At 42.5% G+C, this 22879-nt stretch overlaps 1 protein-coding gene across 8 annotated transcripts in view; it reads left to right on the top strand.

Annotated features, from left to right (window-relative positions):
• Positions 1-22879, top strand: part of LOC108002059 (lachesin-like) — a 298367-nt gene that overhangs the window by 123662 nt on the left and 151826 nt on the right. For 2 of the 8 annotated variants that reach the window (XM_028668889.2, XM_062086014.1), the window contains exon 2: positions 1292-1406. The exons of the other annotated variants lie outside the window; for them this stretch is intronic. The gene's annotated coding sequence lies outside the window, so the exon portion shown is untranslated. The remainder of the gene's footprint in view (positions 1-1291; positions 1407-22879) is intronic. 8 annotated transcript variants of the gene reach the window in all.

The raw sequence follows: 22879 nt of genomic DNA, 5'->3' as shown, positions 1-22879 counted from the left end.
AACCAATACTTTTACTTTTATTTCTTTCATTAATTTAATTATCCGTTTCACGTTCGATTCAGACACATTTGAAATAACATATCTCATTTCTTGATTATTTAAAATAATTACGCCAAGTAAATTTTTATCATTTTATAAATGTCTAATAATTCATTACACGAAATTGAACTTACTTTATTTAAAATTATTTTTTGCTTTAATTATCTTTCCAAGTTTCCATATTCTATATTTCATTCATGAATTTATCAAAAACAAAAAATATCGATTTTACCACGAACAGAAATATACGTTTTTTTTTATTTTATAATCATATCATCCGATAAATTAATTCTAATTTATTATTAATCCCATTTCCAGAAATCAAATCAAACTCGAGCATGACCAATTACAATCGACGCCATAACCAACATGATCAAAACTTTTCTCCGGATAGAAGAAAAGTTCCCCCCTTCCCCCTTGACTTTCACACGGAAAAATATCTTCTTATAATTATCGCGCCATTCCGATTTTCCAAGGCACTAACATAAATCGAGGTCGAAGAAGAAAAGTAAAAGAGATGTACCGGAGAAGCGAGGGGGAACAGAAGGATGGAGACCGTCCTCGAAATTTGAATATTCCCCGCGATTTTTCCCCGGCTGGTTGCCGGGAGGAAACGGAAAGAGCGAAAGGAGAAAGGGGGATGGTCGATGGCACGATGGTTTTTGAGGTCTCGTATTTCGAGCTGATGAGAAGAGCGCGCGTGCACACTGCGCTGGAAACCGCAGAAGCTGCGCGTGGAAAAGGCATTACAAGTGTGCATATATATGTATATATGTATATGTATACATATACATATACACATCTTACGAGCGTGGGGGATTGGCGCGCGAGCGAGCGCCTCTTTGTAAAAATTATTCCGGAAGAAAAATGTCTCGTATTTCTGGCGTCCGGTTGCGAAACGGCAAGATGTAATTTGTGCACATACATATACATTATATATACACACACACGTATATATACATATGTATACAAACGGGTATTCTAGTTTACCCCGTTAATGAAGGAGAATTATAGCGCGCCCAAAGATGCTAATTAAGCTAATTAATTTTATCCTTACCCAATAACTCGGGGTCCTTATAACGAAGGGGTCCAACACGGCCGAGTCGTTATATACAATTCTCTCGCGATGAATTCTCCCACCGGCCTCGGATATTTATTGTTCTTTCGACGAGGTTGTAGAGTTGGTTTGGTATCTCATTAAATTTTGGTTAAATTTGCTTGTTTAACGGCCGCGTTAATCTTTCTGTTGCAGGTGAGTGTGTTTACTTTTCGTATCGTGTTAAAGGGTTAATTCTCGCAGCGTGGAGAGGACCTGAGATTACGAGTTGGCTGGCATCGTCGATGATCCGGGAAATAACGAAATCGCGGTAAGCAATCGGTTCTTCTCGAAAGAATCCGGATATGGTGCGTTTTTTAATCTTTTTTTTCTTTTCTTTTTTCTTCTGTTTGTTCTTTTTTTTCTTTTTTTTTGGTATGTCGCATCACTGTCTAACGCGAATCTTCAAATATTTACGCTTAATTAGCACGGCTCGAGGGGACCGTTAAGTGGTGTCCGTCCAACACGTTTGTCTACATCACACTTTTTCCTCCTCGACCAATGTGTACGGAATTCTTTAACTATTTGTCGACGAGATAAAAAGACGAAGCGGGGCGGGATAGCTCTGAAACTGTACACTGTTCCGCATTTACGATATTTTATGTACACTCGAGGCTTCTGAAATTTCCAATTCTGAACGGCTCCAAGTCACCTGAACGCGCTCGATACTTTTCCACGTCGGAGTCCGGTCTTTGATGCATACCAAAGAAGCCGGAGCTTCCGTGTCGGCGACAACTTTATATCCTTTCCTATCACCTCCGACACGGCTCGCGCGATACTGTCGTAAGAGGAGGTCAAGTGCATCGAACGATCGTTGCAACTCGCATAAAAGGCTGATCTCAAAAAAAACGAAGAAAAGTTCCAACCAACGAGAGATCTATCCCTTTCCTCGATCCTTTCCGTTGTCCCTTAGATTTACCTCGTTTCGTTACACGCTGTACGGCAATCGCGTTCTCACTTCTCGCAAGACTCGCTGATTTATCACCCTCTCCCCCTCGAAACTTATTTCCCGACTCTCAACGTGCCGCCATCACCCAACTCCGTGCCTCTCCACCCTCTTTCTGCTCGCTCTTTCCGCCGCCACTCACCATTCTTACACTTTTCTCTCCTCTCCCTTGGATAGACGCCCCTCTTTCTCTTTCCCGTGCGTGCCTTTCATCACTCGCCGTCCCTGTCCCACTCCTACTCTTACTCCCGGACTGTTTCGAGAGCACCACTTGCACAACCCCCCGGCGCTTCCGTCGCGCGCGGCCTGCACTTTCCACCGGCCCTATTATTTTCATCGCTAACAGACTCATCCGCCCTCTCCATTTTCGTGTTATCTCGTTCACGTGGAAGCTTGTTCACGTGAACCCGACGAGATCGTGGCGTCATCGCCCCCCGTGCTCTCTCTTTCCCTCGCCGTCCCACTACCTCGCCCCGTAATAGCATCACCTCCCTTTGTGCCTCACCGCGAAAACTAATCTCGAAATGTGTACATATATTTTTCGTGTTCGTTTATTATTTGTTCCAAGTTTCGTGTACTGCTCGTTTAATTTCCTCCAATGTTGTTTTCTCCCGTCAAGAGGAGGGAAGGAAGAGGAAGAGAGGGAGGTTCTTCTTGATGCCCGGATTGCCCGAATTCCGATACGATGAGTCGATTTATTTATTCTTCGTGCTTTCAACGTTACCTTAAAATTAACGTAACGTAACGTGTCTCTTATGGAAAATATAAACGAGTATTCGCAAAAACTTTTAAGTTAAAAGGGAAAGAGAGTAGGAATTTATTCAAGTGATAAAATTTATGGAGAAAGTATATATTAACTTCGTATTTCGAATATGCAAACGATCGAGAAAAACCCGATCGAATAGCGTGACTTTTTATAATATCACTCTCCTTTTCAAAAACTTCTCGATTACCCTGACAAAGAAGCAGAAAAGAAAATTGGAAGACGCAAAACGACCTCCTCGTCCCTTTTCCCTCTTCTCTTTCACCTCCTTCACTCTTTACAACTTTTGCAATATTTGCAATGAGCCGTTCTAATTAAACCATGCGCTCAATTTCAGAAAAGCGAGCACATATCGATGAGCGATTATTCTATCTCATCAGATTGGACGGCTTCTCTGCAGAAACTCTTTCTGCGAAGAAAGAAACACGAAGAAATTATTATCGCTATTTTCCTCAGCGAGGAAATCGCCGACCCGGAAAAGGGTTAACGAGAGGAGGACAGCCTGAAGTAAGAAGAGTGGAGGGGGAGGAGTATTGCGAGCTCGTTATTTACGAGGGGGTGCATTAATTAATTATTCCCAGTTCTGTGTCCGGTTCACTCGCATTATCTCAACTGCAAACAATTACTTTAATGCCTTAATACTTCGAGGATGCAGTTTGTCCGACGTTATGAATTCGGTTTAAAGCTGGCGCGAATATTGCGCGGCAATTTGCGTAAAAGCGTGTACGCGGCCCACGCAGATGTACGTGTACATGTACGTGTGTGTATCTAATACGTATACCCGCGTGGTTAGACGTTAGAGGACATCTCGCTCCGTGTTTTCTGGAGACCCTTCCATTATGTTCAACCTCGCCACTCCGGACGCTGGAATACCCAATTGTTGTGCAATTGTATCCGTCCACGTAGGAGCTGTCGCGCTCAGGCGAATTCAGGATTATTAATTACGCCGGTGAAAAAGTTTTCTCTCTGGGTTGAGCGACATTTTGATACCCCGAAGGAGTTTGCCCTTAATGAAATATGGTATAATCGGTGATATCGAGGATGAAAGGAGGAGGGAAGCGGATTCATTTGCAACGAGTTAAGGGATGTTAGAAGAAATTGATTTTGACTTGGCATTGAAAGGGATAATTATCGAAGACAAAATATATCGGAATTAGAATTCGAGATGATATTGAGATGAATTGGGAGATGAAAAAGAGGTTGATAAGGATCGAGCTAAAGTAAAAATATCTTTGTGAATGGAAAATATCATTTTCCGTTTGATACAAGGAAGTGTAGATCGAAAAAGGGATACTTTTTGAAGAAAAGTATATTGGAATTAGTTCGATTGTTTGATGTAAAGAAGTGCAGATCCAAATCTACGTTTTTATTGCACAAATGATGTACGATCTATATAATAAATCGTTCATCCTTCGTCGATATTTATTATATACGTTTATCAGAGATGTATCTGTCTCCTCTTTCGAAACGATCCAAATTTCCGAAAAACACACGATGGAAAAAGCTTTGAAAGAATAAACGATGTCGTTCTAAGTGACGCCGATTCTCCTGATAAATTTCTTCGTTACGCGAGTACGCGAAATACGACACGATAAACGCTGAGATCCCTCGGACAGGATGAAACTGGGTAAATTGGGGGAGAAATTTATCTAATAGAGGAGCGTGAAATTTAATTCTCTAAATATTGGATCACTATTTGGACGGTGTAACAACATTTTTCACCGTCTGACGAGATTTTTGAAAAGAGCGCTCGCTGTTAAAAAGTCGGAGCGTAACGAAACGTATCGGTCGAATAAGCATCAAAGACCTCGACCGCACAACCGACCACGAATATTGAATAAAATTTTTATTTTTCGCTCTGCCGGGCGCTTATTCCCGCTCTTTTTGTCCAAGTGCCGCCATTTAACGAACGGCAACCAGAGGTGGCTGGCCACTGGCAAATCTTTGCACGTTTCAATTTTACTTGGCCGGATCTCGGTGCATTGCAGAACGAGAAAGACGAACAAAAGACTTTTGATCTTCTCGCTATCTTTCTCTTGTCGTTTGTCATTAAAAAAAAAAAAAAAAGAACAGAAATAAATTACATCAAAATGTTGAATTTAATTTTCGTACATCCGATTTATATCGGAAGAGAAGAATTATTGCAAAAAATAATTGCAAGACCGTGTACTATTGTTACTTTTATATTCAAGGATATAAAATTGTATAAAAATTGAACGAACCACTTTACCTTATAACGCTAATTCTAAAACATTCGTTCCATTTGCTTGAAATAATTTTTGCCCCTTTTATCGATCATTTTTTTAAATCGTTCAGAAGAAACGAAACTATTAATTTCGTCGACGTTAAAGGCCGACATTAATTCATGCGAATCGTTATTATTAAAGTCTGTTTTAAAAAAGGTCGAGATTTGATCGTGGCTTGGCAGAAGAGACGCACGGATGGGCGAACAATAAACCGCGTCGCGTGGTTCCCTCGGTTCTCTCTTTGATCCTTCAATTTGTCGTCGTCCGTCTCATCCAAGATTCAATGCTGCCCCCTTCCCCTCTCCTCTTCCTCTATCGGTCGACGAAAATTGCTGAAGGAAGAAGAATCGTCGCATCCGTCCTCTAAAGGCCCTCTCTTCTCGTTTTATTTACTCCTCGTACGTACGTCGTGTACCACGCTGCTTTTCCTTCCCGGTCCCGAGAACACGCAAAGCCGACCGGAAGTTCTCTCCTGTTACACCGTTACGCCTCCTGACTCCCGAGAAGTCATCTTTAATTCACGTAATTCCCTTCCCCTTGCCTCTCTCTTATTCTTCCATCCGTCTCCCTTTACACTTTTGCCCTTGCCTGAATAAGAAAGGAAAGGTCGGTAGAATAAGAAAGAAGGATCGTTGACAGAGGAGGAAAAAAGAAGAAGAAAAAGAAAAAGGAAAATAAATAGTAGAATTCGGCAGCCGAGTATATAGATTCGTTTCTTTGAAGAGCAAACTCGAATTGAGAAGAGAGAGAGAGAGAGAGAGAGAGTGGAAAGAATGTGAAAAGTTGGAGGAACGCGGCAAACTCACGTGTTCGAAAGTCGTTCATATCGATCTCGCTTTCGAGTTGACGCGAGTGCCAAGAAGTCTTCCTTCTGATTATCGGAATGCGCCACTCGATCTGGAACACGAAGAGAGGAAAGGAGGGTGCGAGTCGGGCATAGCACGGCCTTCCTTCGAATTAATAAATCCCATATTGCGTTCCTTTGCGAACTTCTCGTAAGCTTAATACACAACATTCCTCGGCATCGTTCGATTTTACGAGTTGCACAGATTCGTTGTTTGTTCGATTTAAATGAATGCAAGTGGAGATGTGATACCGCGTTTATAGAAATATTTTAAATCAATCTTGTCCAGTCTCTTTATCTTGATTTATGATTAGGTTAGTGGATATTAGTTTTCTGATACGATTATATATTGGAATTGTTTTAACTAATTCAAACGGTTTGCGATTGTTTGTAGTCGCCATCTTTGGTGAATCGATTTTCTTTTACCAAGATAAATTATAAAGAAAATTATTCACCAATATTTTCGCCAATTTTTGAATTATTAATGAGAAAAAGTCATATTTACGTATTTTGTTGATGGTGTCCAATAAGTTTGTCTTCTAAATTAAACGGTATTGAAATGTTTTCGTGTAATCTTGTATACATCATTTATTCGAAACGTTTTAAACGATAATTAATTAAAACGATTATTTTTGAGCTGTGCAGCAATGTTCCAGATGAGGCGTCTGAGCAAGATAATAAAGATTGGGATTGTTGAAGCTATCGTTCTTGAAGGAAACGAAGAGCTTTGTTGGTCGATAATAAGACTCTTTGTAAGCGATTGGAAGGGAAAGGGCAAGAATTGAATAGCGTTCATTGATCACTAATGTAGAAACGAGGCAAAAGTGAAGGGAACACGAACAATTCGAACACCGCAACTCGAATCGAAAAGTCGGGACTTTACGCCCTAGGCCACCGTTTCCCTTCCAGTTCCTCTCGTTGTTGTTTGTTCCTACTTAAATGGAAGCTTCGATCCCACGCTATCCGAAGTTTTCAACTTCGAACAAGTTGCCTGATAGGTTGAACGAAAAGATAGTTGAATTTTCGCTTCTTGTAAATCTCTAGGATAATTCTTTTTTTTCGAATTGAATCGCAATTAAAGTTCAAAGCTTTTTTATTCTCGCCATATAATTTATCAAGGAAAATTTACTCGCTCTCGATACAACAAGAATGACAATATCGATATTTTATATCCTTAAATTCCATCGTACAAACGGATCTGACAAATATTCCATACATTTGCATCGACACTTTATAATTAATAATTTTAACATATGATCGCACAAACTGTTCGTGCAATTTATCCATCTCGAGATTCACCTCCTCCAACTAATACGATATTTTTTTTACTACTCACTCCATCTTCCCTCTACCGTTCGATCATCATTTCCCGATATCTGGTTTTATAATATTCTCCCCGGAGGTTGCCACGGCGATCCGTGCATTTCGGGGGAGGGGGAAAAAAGGACGGCCACTGCGGGCCAACTCTGTTATAACAGAGGATCCGTCGTCCTAAAGCGGAGCGAGAGAGGAGGGTTCCCTTACGATTTCATAACCGTTGCTCTCGCGTTGGCGATTTGCATTTTCCACCGCGAACTGCCGCAACGAGGTCCAACGCCGCAGAGTTGGATCCGAGTCCGCGCGAGGAGAAAGAGGGAAGGAAAACGTGGAAGCGTTTCTGCAAAAAAGAGAGAGAGAGAGAGAGAGCGAGCATAGCGGCAGGATGCAGCAACGTTGGAGGCCGGCATGCATCGAGGGTTGAAACGGTTTATCCGCGCGGAAACCGCGGCGTGGTAGCGCCTCCGTGGGGCACACGATGGCCGGGTATGATGTTTGAGCGCATTTGAATATCAGGAAATGAAGCCTCTTGTCCCAGGGGCGTCTCAGCTGCTGCGTGCGAGACCGGCGACGAGGAAGAGAAGAATAAAGGATAAAGGATATCGAATCGAAGGGCAGGAGAAGGGGGAAGAGTGGCGGTGAGAGGGAAAAAAGGAGTGGAAGACAAAGGGGATGGGAGAGGGAAGGAGAGGAATGGGGAAAGGGACGAGAAAGAAGAGTAATAAGGGACACAGAGGGGGCGGTTGAAACCTGGCGCGATTTGAATAATACTTTGCATTTAAATGCAAGCACCGATAAAAGAAACGGCCCTGCCACTCGAAATATCTTATTACGAGCTATAATCTTTTCGCTGGCCAACGCGACAGTAGTCATCGTTTCACTTTCCAGAATCTCGTGCAACCCTCTCTCCGCACGATGAGAGTGACGATACTATTTGTTTCAAATGATTTTTTCGAAACGAACTTTCTCCCCCCCCCCTTCTTTTTTCTTTTTTCTCTCTCTTCCTCTGTCTCTAGTAGTTGGAATCCTTTTCGGGGACAAACGTCGTTTCAGCGTCCGTGGAAGAATTTATGAGAGGACCGACGCGGTAGTTGCATTTTTTAGAATTCTCGTCGCACGAGAATACATTGGGAACGGCATTAAAATGGAAATGTTCCCTGCCGGAACATCTCCATATTCTTCGAGAATCTCCACCACGTCCCCGTAATAAATGTGGGACAGGTGATCGCGGCGAGTTCCTCGAGATTTTAATGCCGTCGCGCCACCCGAATAAAAGTGTCCGAGATTTCGCGAGCGAAGCCCTTCTCGAAGCCTCCGCGTGTTCTTAAATCGCCGATCCTTCTTCGATCCCGATTCGATTAACCTCCTCTCGAGAGAGAGAATCGGAAATTCTTAAAAAGGCGCGGCCACCGTCGAAAAACGATTTGGAAAGGGAGGAGATGAAAAGTCGAATGGATAGCGCGGTATGTATTCGACTGAACGATTCCACGTTGCCTTGTCGTATTCGCAGAAATTCCAAGGTATTCTCCCGTGGTTAGCGAATTACTCCATTCGCATTCGATGGTAAATCGATTTCTCCGCTGAATCGATCCGCGATGTCCAATTGTACGGGAGGAGGGAAGGGGAGGGGGTAATAGTTATTTTAAGAGAAAGTTCCGCGGGAATACGTGGCTGCGGATTTCTTAAATTATCGGCTACAATTGCGGCTATTGATTAGAAGGAAGGAACAAGAACGAATTCGCTAGGGGTAATTGGGGTACGATCGTTAATCCTTTCAAAGGAATAAAGGAATATTTAGCTACGATCATTGGTGAAGAAACAAAGATTCATCTCGGTCGGGAAGAAAGATATTAACGAGTTTAAATAATAATATAGTAATGTTTTTTAGACACGTCCACCATGTTTAATCGGTCGTTTATTTTATATCTTGTGTTAGAATAGGTAGATAGCTTTGATAAGTTCGTTTGATAATAATTAGCAAAAAATCTTTCCTACTTAAGGTACAGATTTAAATAAAGCAGCCCGTCTGTTATAAATACCGGACGCGTAAAATCTTTCCCGTTCAAGATACAGATTTAAATAATACGATATTAAATACCAAGTTCATCTCTCGTTTAATTTACGAGTATAATGTCGTATTTATATATTTATGCTTAAATTTTTAATACGTTAAAGATATTTTACGAAAATGATAGACGATAAAAAGGAAATGAAATACAAAATTATAATTCTCCGACTCCAAAATTCGACTTCATTAATTTATCTTTCATTATTTCACGAGTTTATATACTCCCCCTACTCTTTGTGAAAATATCCAAAAAAAAAAGAAATGGCGCAACGTCTAAAAAATACAACTGAAATTATACGTTCATTAACATAAGCATTTTTCCTTCTCGTATAAAAGGGTTGTCAGTTCTCTCCTCCTCCTATTAGCACAATTATTTCGCACTCCGTTGTTGTTCCCTCGAAAAAGTTGGAGGACGTTTGACCGTGGAGTTTTAACGCGAATTACCTTCGTCCCCGTTTTTGAATCGAATTGCAAGTTTTAATGAAATATCCTCCGCCGGCTGTGTGTCGGATCGTTAAGTAGTTGCTTTTCCAAAACTGGAAAATAGTCGAATCGAAACTTGGCGACCTCTTTGATCTCTGCTCGCGCGTGTCGGATTCATTGCGAGCCGTTTTTCGGGGGAGAGGAAGGGGAGAGAAGCCGGTATCTAAAATCAACGATAGCTTTGTTTCACCCTTGGCCTCTCCGATCTCGTCGAAATTCTGGTCGAGGAATCAACGTGGTGAAAAAGAGCAAGCGATCTTTGATATTCAAATCATCGGCGCTGTCCTCGTCGGAAAGGAATATGCAATTTCATGGAATTTCATGAGGCCGATCGTGGACCTGTGCCACCTTTTCTTCGCAATCTTCGATCAATTCATCCTCTCCGATCACCATCGCCATCCTCTTTCAAAATATTCCTTACGCGATACACCAGTTTTCACGCTAAATTTGAACAGGAATTTTCTCAATTTTGACGTGCGCATCATCATGTTTGATGTAATATCACGATATTCGAATATTTGCACCAGTTCCAGGCTTATAAATGGATTATACATATAAAGCATCGGCAAAGTGATGCTTTTTCTTTGGAAAAATATCGCTTGCTGGTATATTTGGGAGTTTCGATTAATTTAAAAGCTATCGTAAATTCTTTGTAATGAATTATTTGCATAAAAATCTTATATAATCCGCCGATGGAACGAATTGGAAAATATGATTTAATATGAAAATATTCAAAGTATGAAGTATAAATCTTAGATGGCGAGATCGAGTCGAGCGATTCTGGATTATCGACCGATATACCGTTCTCTCGATATCGGTTATGCGAATCTTTGTGTATTAGCCGAATCTCGAGGAATCCTGGTCCCGTCGACCGAGAATCCTTTTCTTATTTCCATTGCACCGTCCATAACGTCTTCGGGCATTGTGCCCGACTTGGATACGAATTAGGATCCGGTAAACCAGCCTTCGATAATCCCAACAAAAATGGAAGCTGCCGATCGATGGCACCCCCAAAACGGTATATATATATATATGGATTATTACATGTATTCATCTCGAACCGTGTAATCGCTTGCATTTGCGCGAGATGGCTCCGCAAGCTTATGGATCCCTGTGGGAGATTGTGGAGGTATTAAGTAAGTTGAGAGATATCAAATTTTTATTTTTTTTCTTCCCTCTTTCTCGTTGTTGTTTTTTTTTCTCGTCACCGAATTTTGGATGAATGTACATGAATATATGAATTCTATCTGTCGTTTATTTTCCAAGAAGTGAAATTTCAAAACTATTGTCGTTCGAGATAAACCACTCGTTTTACACGAACGTTTTAAAATTTTAAAGTGACAATATATAAGTTCGATACAATAAAAGTATATACCATCAAAGGTGGACAGAAGGAATCGAAAGTATTTTTCACGTGTTTAATAACGAACAAGTTTGTCAGTATGCAAGTATAGTAATGTTTCATTCAGAATAAGATTTTTTTTATTATTGGCTTCTCTACGACATGCTTCTAAAAAGCAGAAGTGGAAATACAGTTTCAATAACTCATAAAGCTACAGAGTAACCCGTTCTTCTGAATCGCTGTTTCCAGACTGATTTAATAGTCAAAGAGAGCGTGATTCGAATCGACCCGTTGAAAAAATATAAAACCGTTCTCACGCCGGATCTCCTTCGAGAAACAACTTCCCGCCGTTCGAACGCGAAAACGCTTCTATTTTTCTTCCCTCGGTGAAACAATCCTCGCTGCCACGAAATTAACGGAATTCCCCGCAAGAGAGGAAGGGTATGGTCGCGAAATGGTCACACTAGGTAACGTCACACGGGTCTCTGCAAACAGACGGGCCTCGTGTTTGCACGAGGATTCCAATCTCGGTTGAAAAGCTCTTTAAGAAGCGAGCCGCGATATCATCCGCTTTATTTATTTTACACGCGTTATACGCGTTCCATCCCCTCCCACGCGATATTTCCTCGATTGAAACGAGCGGAATCGATCTTATCATCCGCTTTATTTATTTTACACGCGTTACATCTTCTTTCATTGAAATATTTCGATATTTCCTCGATCGAAATGCAATCGACTTTATTAAGATTCATCGATCGACATTATATCGGTCTATAATTCTCAAAAATATCGAACCAGGCGTGTTATCATCCTCTTTATTTATTTTGAATTATACGCACTCCATCCCCTTCCATTGACGATATTTCCTCGATCGAAACGAGCGCAATCGATTTTATTAAGATTCATCGATCGACGTTACATCGGTTTATAATTCTCAAAAATATCGAACCAGGCGTGTTATCATCCTCTTTATTTATTTTGCACACGATTATATGCATTTCATCCCCTTCCATTGACGATATTTCCTCGATCGAAACGAGCGCAATCGATTTTATTAAGATTCATCGATCGACGTTACATCGGTTTATAATTCTCAAAAATATCGAACCAGGCGTGTTATCATCCTCTTTATTTATTTTGAATTATACGCATTCCATCCCCTTCCATTGACGATATTTGCTCGATCGAAACGAGCGCAATCGATTAAAATTATTAAAATTATTAAAATTCATCGATCGATGTTACATCGGCTTATAATTCTCAAAAATATCGAACCAGGCGTGTTATGATCCGCTTTATTTATTTTGCACGCGATTATACGCGTTCCATCCCCTGATTGAAATATAGCGGGATCGAATCTTATTAAGATTCGATCGTTGGCGTAACACCGGTGTTATAAGTACTCGCGAAAGTATTTCAGGATTGAATCTTTACACTCCCACGATTCTTCCATTCTCCATCCGTAATTCCAATGAATCCTCTGGCTCGACGACGATCGAAGAAGGAACCTCGTCTGTCTCTTTTCCTTAAAGCGATAACGTCCTCGAGCCTATCGAAGCCCGATTTCTCAATTCACTCCAGCTGTTACATGCTTTCTTGGGAAGAAGTAAGACTGACGGGATAACGATGTGTACACCCTTGAGACTTTTGCACAACTTTTGTTAGAGTGATTTAAACGGGCGCGTCGCAAAAATAAATAAAAGATGTTGTTACACGTGCAAGCAAATAATAATGAAGGAAACGAAGAAGATTTTAAAATAAATTAAGTATCCTTCATCTAGAGGATATTGTATATTTATTATATTATATGTTTATATTATAGTCAATTTGCAAAAACGGGAAATATATTAATATTGATGAATAATGAGAATCATAGTGACGTTCGACTAAAATAAAATGAAGCTATATTATAATTTCACGTTGCTTTAAATTATTTCAACATAACAATAACAATTAATATTATAAAATATTAATAATAATGAGAACTATTCTTCGAAAATAATTTATACGATTCTCAGACTTACATCAATTCGTAATCTGGAAAATACACGTAATGATCAATTTTTTATTGATCCTTTTTTAAACGCTTAATCAGAAGGCGATCTTGGAACGCGATACAGTTTGACCGACGGAAATTTCTCGCTTCTCACCAACAGCGTTCTCGCGATATTGTAACGTTTAATCGAGAGATGATCGCGGCGTGACACAAATCAACGTGGACGGGGCTAATTTCGTTTTACGATAATGCTCGATGTTTCCCTCTATTTCGATTAATAATTAATCACGAGGGTAATGTAAATCCTCGTATCGCTTGTTCTCATATATACGTATATATACATATACATATTGTTATTCCCGTTGATGTGGCCAACGTCGAAATTAAATTCGACCGCGAAAATGGCAATCCTTCCGGCATAAAAGCTCCCTCCGCCTCGTTCAACGCGAAATTACTCGGTTTTTACAGACGAACCTGCGCCCCGCTTATGCCAAACCACCGCAATATGCTCGCGTGCACCGGAGTATACCTGCATAATGCAGGAAACGTGAAATCAATTCTAACGTTTGAATAATCGAGCATCGCTGCAAAATAACGAATTCAATTCCAATTTCCAGACTTTTGTTTTTTATTTCCATTCACCATTTCGCGTATACGTATCATAATATATTTGGACACCAACGAAATTCTCTTACGAATCTCCGAATTGGTGTACTTTTTAATATTCTAAAGATCGGAAATCTTTCACCGAGTAAGAAAAATTTCTTCGAGAAGATAAAGCTCATCCCTCGCCAAAATTTTCTCGTCAAGTATATGATATAGTATAACAACAATTTCAATTCTAATTTCATTTACACGATTGTTCCGCTCGATCGAGTTCGAACGGTACGCTAAAAAATTTAAAAAATCGAACTTTGTATACACAGCGACTGCAAAGGACCGTATCAACCTTTTCCCCTACTTATTCCCTCCCCGATACGGACGTCTCTTTAAATTCGACCGAGGGGTAGCGAAGCCAGAAATTGGAACTAGAGCAACGCCACGTGTAAACGAATGCATGAATTCGTGTGGGTGTGTACATTTCTTAGGAAGGTTTCGTAGGAGCGTTTCATTTGCGCTCCGTGTCTCCGATATTCCCGGTAACCGGAAGCCAGAGATGGAAGGGAAACGTAAGCGGGGGGGAGAGATCCGTGATAAGGTCGATATCCTATCCCGGAGCCAATGAAATCATAATGAAAACGGTCTGTCTATTAATTGATTTTAACGTCAGCTCTGGGGCCGAGTTGTTTCGCAAGCTTCGACATCGAAACCCCTTTAACGCGAGTCTCGCCTTCCGAAAGAGTGGAAATTGGTTTTAATGTCAATCGTTGATCGATTGGAATTTAATTTGGAGGAGGAAAGAACGATAGAAGAGGAAGTAACCAGGTTTTCCCAGACTCTCGACGTTGATGGAGATCTCGTTAATTTTTAGATATATCTCTGATCCGTATAAGGGGGATAGATAGCATAGGCGATATTGATAGCAAGAAAATAATCGTAACTTTTTGGTACAAGGAAAATAATCTTATCTAGTGACAATCCAGTAATACAAATATAAATACTGAATGTTTAAATTTTTATTGCGAGTGGTTTCTTAAGAGGGATATGCTTCGTGAGTATGATTGTTACAAATGCGTCCATTTCAAACATTTCTTAATATTTTCGAGAGAAACGAAAAAAAATATTCCATGTTACGTTCACGTTGAAAATAAATTAAAAAATTATAAAAGGATAACTTTTCGAAAATTCGCCATCTTATACCTACACGTGTATCTCTGCACGTACAAATACGCTCGTATTTTCACGGAGAAGGTTGGAAAAGATTAGACGGGGAAGTGATATAAGGATCTTCGAAATTTTCCGTAAGAAGGAAGTTTGCAACGGAAATTCGAGGAGAACGAGGGCAGGGATAAAATTGAGGGAAGCGTGGTCAATGGGCGAAAGTAACGAACCCCACGGTTCGTTCATTTTTCCACCGGAACCATTGCTTCTCTCCTCGGTCGTTTCACGCTTGTATCCAACCGTACATACCGGCGTGCACGCGTACCAACTTTTAAATTAATTTCGAGATTCCCTACGTGAATCAAGTCCACTTACCCCTTGGTGACTAAGGAAAGTTCGAGTATTATAACGTCCGTCCATCCACGAAAGGAATTTATTTTCCACAAAACGAAATAGTAGAGGGTGAAGAAGAGGAGGAGGGAGAAGAAGGAGAAGAAGAGAACGTGGAGAAACGTGAGATCTGGTCGGAGGATAGGAGAGATAGTTTGCAGGAAAACCGTGTGGAATACCGAAAATAGCAAAGGGGGAGGGAGTTAAGGTATAAGGGAAGACACAGTGGAAAATAGGACGACCGGCTATATTCTTATTGGCGAGTGAAGGCAAGGAAGACGACACTGGCCGATGGGCGCGAACGTTTGTCCGAAATATGGGGGACGTGTGCAGGGACCGACCCGTATTCCCACTCCAATTCGAGTAATGGAGTCTGAAACACACACGGACACCAACACCATCCACGGGGCTCGGTCACCCTCGCGTCCCTTTCATTCTGCACGGGACGCGTTTAGCTTATTCCACGCTACCGCTCCAGACTCGTCTCGTTTCCAGCAATCTTTGCATCAACGTACGTATATATACCTTCCGCGACATCCTTATCTGGATAAATTTTAAGTCGCCCTGTACTTCAATTTCGCGGAGAAATTTAGCGTTCCGTTCCTTCCTCGTCGTTTTCCATTCTCTGCTACTTGCTCGGAGGTTCTTACCCAGACAGTCTAACGTGTATATTGAATGAGTTTTATCGTAACGATCTCGATCGATTTGATTTTTGAACGATTCGTGATGGTATCGTCCAACAACAAGGTGCCTCGCTTAAAATCCACCATCGATCCTTGGGTACCTTGCGTCTGTGACGTACATGCAATAAGAGCCTGGCAGATTTTTAGAAAGAATTTCATAAAATAGCGTAAATATTTAAGTCGCAGGGAAAAAAGAATGCTCGTTGGAAAAAGCTTGCTTTCAAACTTGCTTTTTCCTTAAGTGACCGATATTGACCAATTTCGGAGAGGCGATCCAAGAGAGAAAGAGCTCGCACAAAGAGGTGGAGCAAATCGGATGAATTAGACGGGACAAAGGTGCAATTTCGAAAAATTCGCCTGGAATGGGAGCGGTGGTAAAGTCACGCGTTTCTCGAAATTGCGTTTTCGAGAGAGGGAGGGACGGCGAAAGTGGTGGAACGTTGAAAATTCGTAAGATTCGATTTTGGGCGGAAAGAGGGCCGGCTCTTTGGGGCTCGGCGAACCGTGATCGTCGCGGAAACAAGCGTTGCGCAACCACGGGGCCTCGTCGCGTGAATACCCTCGGATACGATTCATCATCGGGCTCGCTCGTCCGGCCTCCTGTGGAAAAGCCTCGGTTGCTCGCGTCACGTATCTCGGGAACTGTCTGGTACGTGTTTGCGGTAAATACACTTGGAAGGAGATTCCCTCGGACTTCCATTCGACTCTTTGTGCCCCCCGCTGCTCAAAATTATATCGGATCTGAAAAGTTATCGGGTAAATTCGAGTTCTTTTCGACTCGGGGGAAGAGGTTCTTTTCAGAAGAAACTTCAAAGGCTAAGGAGCTCGATGGATTTAAGCTTTCTGAAAGAATAAGCGGAGAAAAAAGGGAGAGGATGGTTCTGTAAGGGTTCCGTAAATTCGAAGCGAAATCGGCTTCGAAATTCAATGAAAATGGGAAATATCGGATGAAGGAGATATATATATATATATATACCGTGATGGAATTGTCAGACGATGCACCCGTCCACGGAGGAAGATGTATATTCCGGCCGTTTCGATCCGTGATCCGAAGGAGGGGCCGCGTTAATCAAAATTTGATTGAAGCGGTTCATAAATCGAAGGACGATTTATTCTCCCCTTGGATCGATCGATATAGTAGTAGCGTGGCATGAAACTTGCATCGACGCGATTCAGGATCCCGCGAATTTCAACGATTACATTCCCCAGATTGAAATTCTATTCGGTGGGAAGAGGAAACGACCGGTTTCTCGCAGCGCAAACAAGCCAAGGATCGAGGAAGAGGGGAGATGCGTCTGGAACGGGGAGTCATCCCCTTCCCCCTTTTATCATTCGTTCCACGCGCGTATTCGAACGCAGACAGCTCTCCCCCTCTCTCTCTTTCTCTCTCTCTCTCTGTCCACGGGAAACAAAAAGTCGGGCGAAAGAGTTTTATCGCGTGTTTGCCTCATCGTAATTGCTGTATCAAGCGGCCACGAGCGAAAAAACCGTGCGATCGTCCGTGGAGCCCCGGTAACGAGTTTACCTCGAGGCGGCGCAAGAATAACACACGTTTTTGTGCGGAGGTGGGGAGGAGGAGGGGGAGGAGGGGAGAGGAAACATTTTTTTCGCAAGTGGACGCCCGCGTGAGAACCGTTTACTGTTTTCCCTTTCGGAATAGCGCTCGGTCGGTCGGTCCCCCCTCTTGTGCGCTCACGTGCGACAAACAAACAGCATTCGTGGAATTGCACGCGATTTGAAGGATCAATTTTTACCGTTTTTTTTTTCTTCCGTGCTCTCGTTTTGTTCCATTTTCCCTCTTCTTCTCCCCTCTCTCTCTCTCTCTTTCTCTCTCTTCTTTCTCTTTGATGGGGTAGAGGGGGTCCATTTTTTTGTATCCAGAAACAACAGGGCGAAATAAAAGATACGCGCTCTTGGAAAAATCAACGCGCCTACTTTCTCGTTATTCTCGAAATGGGAAAAGAGGAGGGGAATGAAATTCGCGTGGACAATGAAGAAAATTGAATGAGCGAACGTGATGTGGAGCGAGCACGAGTTTCATGGCCTCGCGCGATAACTATTATCGTTTAATAAAGGAGGAGCCTTTAGACGTTTTATGATTGGCTGACGGTTAGACGGAAGATTGTCTTTTCTATATTGTAAATATCTTCGAGATACGAGGCTATAAAAGTGGCCTTTAACAGTCACGGGAATCTACCTCCCCCGATCGATTTTCCATCTTGAACGTATATAAGAATTCTAATCTAGCGAGCCGAAAGAGAGAGAGAGAGGCCGTAATCGATGATACGCGGAAGGGCTGGGACCGTAAAGAAGGAACAGCGCAAAGAGAGATCGTTATGGATCGATATGATGGATCAAGGGAAACCTCTCTAAGCTTCGTTATTTATTGTCGTTGTCGGTCAAACGCACTTGCGTCCACTTTGATCCGAATCGAACCGTTGTATCTCTCTGTTTAGCCGGGATATTGTTGCGAGTCACGTTGGGGGTGGAGAGGGGTGGATAGTTCCATCCTAATTCGCCCTTAAGCTGCTCTGCATACCATTCGAAACACTGGCGAAAAATTTTGTCACGATTCTCTTTCGTTTCATCGTCTATCGAAATGTTCCATTTTGTTCCGAATTGTATTCTTCCGTCCTGCGACGATCGATTTTTCCCCATAAACGAATTGCTTGTTTTTTATTATTATCATTATTATTATTATCGCTACCTCATGACCGGTACCGATAAAATCGTCGTTTCATAAAATCGTGTCACGTCACGAGAGAAAATTGAAAAAAGATATATTCGATTATATTACGAAGGGGGTGCGAAACGCGGTATCGGCCTCAGAGCGATCAACAGGACGACACGCGTGATTCCAGCGGATATTCTGAACGGCGATATAAATTCCGGACGAGGAAGAAAGAAAAAGGGGGGGGAAGGAAAAAAAATTATAGACGAAAAAGTGGTAGATTCAAAGAGCCGTGAAATATTTCGAGGACGCAACCCGTATTTCATCGATTCGGGGCTAAGAAAATATCCCGCCACGGAAGCCGGAGAATAATCTTGCGGAAATGGGAGGAGGGGGCGAGGGGGTGATATTTATACCCGCGCCTAGAAGAGTTCGGAACGAGCGGTGGCCGCGCGTTGGTTTAATGCCCTATAAATCGTGGTCTAAACTGCCGTTGGTCCGGCGTATACACGCTACTCTCCCTCCATCCAGTTTCATTCGTGCTACACAGCGTTCGCCTTAGGAAAACGCGTGTAGAACATACCACCAAATAGTAGAACCGCGCGGAATACCGCATGGTTCCTTTCTCTCTCTCTCTACGGGTTGAACACGTGAAACGGGTGAAACTCGATTTCGTAGCATTCGATACCGACACTTGGTGCGTTGCTTCGTATTGGCACAGGTGCGTTTGTGTGTTTGCAAAAAGTTGTGGACCAGTTGGATGAGCCAACGTGTACACGCGAGAGAAGCAGCGTAGGTTGTGTGCAGTTTCGTCATTCTTCGACCGATAATGCTAAGCGGTGGTCGGAACGTACGTGTACTGGGGGGCGTGTTGGGTCGAAAGTTTGTTTAGTCACGTACGGGATACACATTGGGCCACAAATTGACGTATTCCCGTGTCTATAACTAGATGGATGGTCATATAGGGGCGCGGTACGTGTATGTGCGCGCCGATCTCGACACTGTCACGTGTTACGTGTAATATTTATATGTGTTCAGCTGTGTACGTGTGCGCGCACGATTGCGCGCGTACATCGCAGCCTACGTAATTAATCCTGCGTGAGACTATTCGGATCGGTCGTACTAATTATCCACTTCTCGCGCGACCTAGTCACGCGTATCGAGTATATACGTGCGGATCAATCCTTGGAAATTTCTCGATATATTGTCGATCGATCGGTCATTCCAACAATCGAATAAATTAATTTTATGCCGATATTTCTAACAAGTGAACAATTTTTTTCCAACAGTTGGCTTCTCTGCTACCAACTTGGATAATAGTTTTAATAAAAATAACGGCGACGATTTTTCGATATCGCGCGCAATGGCAAATTAAGTATTTTGGCACGATCGTTTTCTGCTTGTACGGAATATCGACGAATGCTCGTCAATTCTCATTTTGCAATGTTATCCTGCCATTATCGTCGTGATATCGCGAATATATGCGATTATCGATCAGTTATCCATCAGGTGCGATGTCCCGAGGAAATGAGGAACAATTTTACAAGAGAAATTTCTATCTCGTTGAAAGAGACAATTATCCTTTTGGACAACGTCATTCTAGAAATTTCACCCGGAAGCACCATCGACTAAACGATCGTAAAGAGAAACGACGTGGATCGAGTTACTTCCAACCCGTCACCTTATCCATCCCATCCACCTTTAAACCTGAAAATTAACAATTCCCAAGAACGATTTCTTTCGTTCCAATAACCCGGCCTCTGTTAAACAACCGTACATACTTTTCACCCTCGTTTTCCACGCATTACGCGGTAACGAGAAGAAGCCCATCCCTCGTAAACCTTCGCTCGTTTAATTCCCCTTAAATATCCGTTTTTATCGTTGGTTTCGATCGGTCGTTGAGCGTGACGCGAGGCAACAAGCGCGTCCCACGAGCGGAAGTCTTCGGTTAAATCGCCCGATTCGGTCTTTATGGCTGGTCTTAAAGCGGACGCCGCCACCAGGATTGATAGTGCCAGCGGGCTGATTCAAGGCTTGCCACGTTGAACAGCGACGACCACGTGTTCGAGAGCTGTTTGAACGGTTACTGCGCTACTGGAGGAGAAAGCTACCCCACGGAAGCGATCGACCGTGTACACTTTCTTTATTGATTTTTCGAATGACGAATGACACCAACTATCTACCTCTCTCTCTCTCTCTACCACCTTGATAACTTCTTTAACATTACTCAATGTAATGGACGCAATCTGGATTGCTGGAGCAAAAATTCTCCCCTGAGTTATGATATTGCCGCGAGGATCGAGAGAACGAGTTAGTTTATTAAATTGCGTATTATTCCCTTCAAGCGAAGAATTTTTCTCTCTTTTTTTTCGACGAATTTCGATACAAGAAACTGACTACGATATTGAAATTTTTTATTTTGAAGTTGCGCAAGGAAAATTCCGTTTACCATTGGATGGTAAATCCGAGGGGAGGAGGGGGAAATAAGAATACGGAAGGATAACAAGAACGGAATGAGAGAAAGAGAGGATTCGACAGTTAGAAGAAGGAAATAGTGTCAAAGCGTTACGTCGATATTCAAAACCGTTCGATCGAATCCGGGGAGCCAACAAAAGAAATCAGATTGTAAATAGAATTCCCATTAAACTAGGTCGCGTCCCGTACGAAATCCTGCACATTTTCAAAAGTAAACGTTTCTCGAATCAAACAAATTCCACCAACGACACGACCGCCCACTTTTCCGACCATCGCTCTCTTCTCCTCGACAAACAGAAACAACACGCTCCGGTCTCGTGTGGCCGAGGTTCGCTGGATCCACCACCACTCTCCATCGTTCCCCGAGCAAACCCCCAAACTTGTGGAGAGATGATTCTCCGCCGAAAAGGAAAAGGAAGAAAAAGGGGAAGAAAGACAAAAAGCTGCTCACGTATCGATAACACGACGTTGCATAGAGGGCGTGTCGCGGGTCTGTTCAAGGATGAAGGAAGAAGAGGCGAGAGTCTCGGAGAGGAGGCACCCTCCGCAAGAAAGAGACGATAAAGAGGGGACGGGAGAGAGAGAAAGAGAGAGAGAGAGTTCGACTTTGAGCTTCACTGACCCGTGTAACGTCCGGACGGCCTCCTCTATCTGTACTTTACAATCGAGGGTTTTATTGAAATCTCACCGTTCCCTATATAAACTCTAACAGACATTTTTATCTGCTGGATAAATTTCCCTGGCCGAGGGAAACGCCCTCTGTCCTATTCTGTCTATCCTCTCTTCCTCTCTCCCTCTCTGATCCGCCGCTGGCTAGAGGACGAATTATTGGCAAGATATGAAAGGACGGGAGTTATTGGGCGATAGCGAGCGGGCATACGCTTGAAAGTCGCATTGTACCGACACGCCGCGGGCGATTTATGCGGCTACTTACTTCTCGATATTTTTTCGCCCTAATGTACCTTTCTTCTGGAATTGTAAAAGGAGTGCCGCTTCTGATACCGTTTACCCTTTCGAGTTTCGAGATCTCGCGGATTCTGAGAAGGGACGTCGTTCTCGAATTGTCGAACGCGAAGAAGAAACTTCTGCATCGTTACTGTGTAAATATCGAAAGAGGAGTTTATGATTTGTCATTAATTTTAGACTCGTTTCGCCCGATGCTCCTTTCTTATGTACGACAAGTATGTCGTCTAAATCTGTCGTGTAAGATCCAATTTTCCAATTCGTAATAAAAATACGAAAGATATATCGGTGATGCATATCGTCCAATAGTTCCAAATTTAAAAATCTAAAGAAATAGAGATCTCTTCCCATTCGATAACTTGTTCGCGAAAATATATATTTCTTCTTTTATTGGCGCTTTTTTTTTTTAATCGAGCCAATAATTCCACAAACGATTTTTTTTCTATTTAATTTCCCCCAAAGTCGCTACAAATGACTTCCCATTCTCGAGGCAAAGTCCTCCGATTTCTTGGGGGGAAGAAGTTGATCGAGGCGACTTAGCATCGAAGTTGGTGAAAAAGAAAGGGGAAAAGAGTGAAAAAGAGGAAGTGGACCCAAGGTAGGGCGCGCCAAGTGGAGGAGAAGAGGGGTTGTTCCAGTTTCACAGGATGCATTTCTAAGGGTGCGCGGGTTCGATGCTTGCGGCTTATTAATAGCGACGCGGCTCGATGCACTTTCAAGAGTCCATACATCTTGGGATACGTGTTGGACGGGTGAATGGATGGACAGGCGCGTTACAAAGATCGGATCGCGTATC

The sequence above is a fragment of the Apis cerana genome, linkage group LG1, assembly GCF_029169275.1.
Source record: "Apis cerana isolate GH-2021 linkage group LG1, AcerK_1.0, whole genome shotgun sequence".
Lineage (NCBI taxonomy): Eukaryota > Metazoa > Arthropoda > Insecta > Hymenoptera > Apidae > Apis > Apis cerana.
The sequence above is the reverse complement of the archived record's forward strand: the minus strand, read 5'-3'. Positions and strand labels throughout refer to the sequence as shown.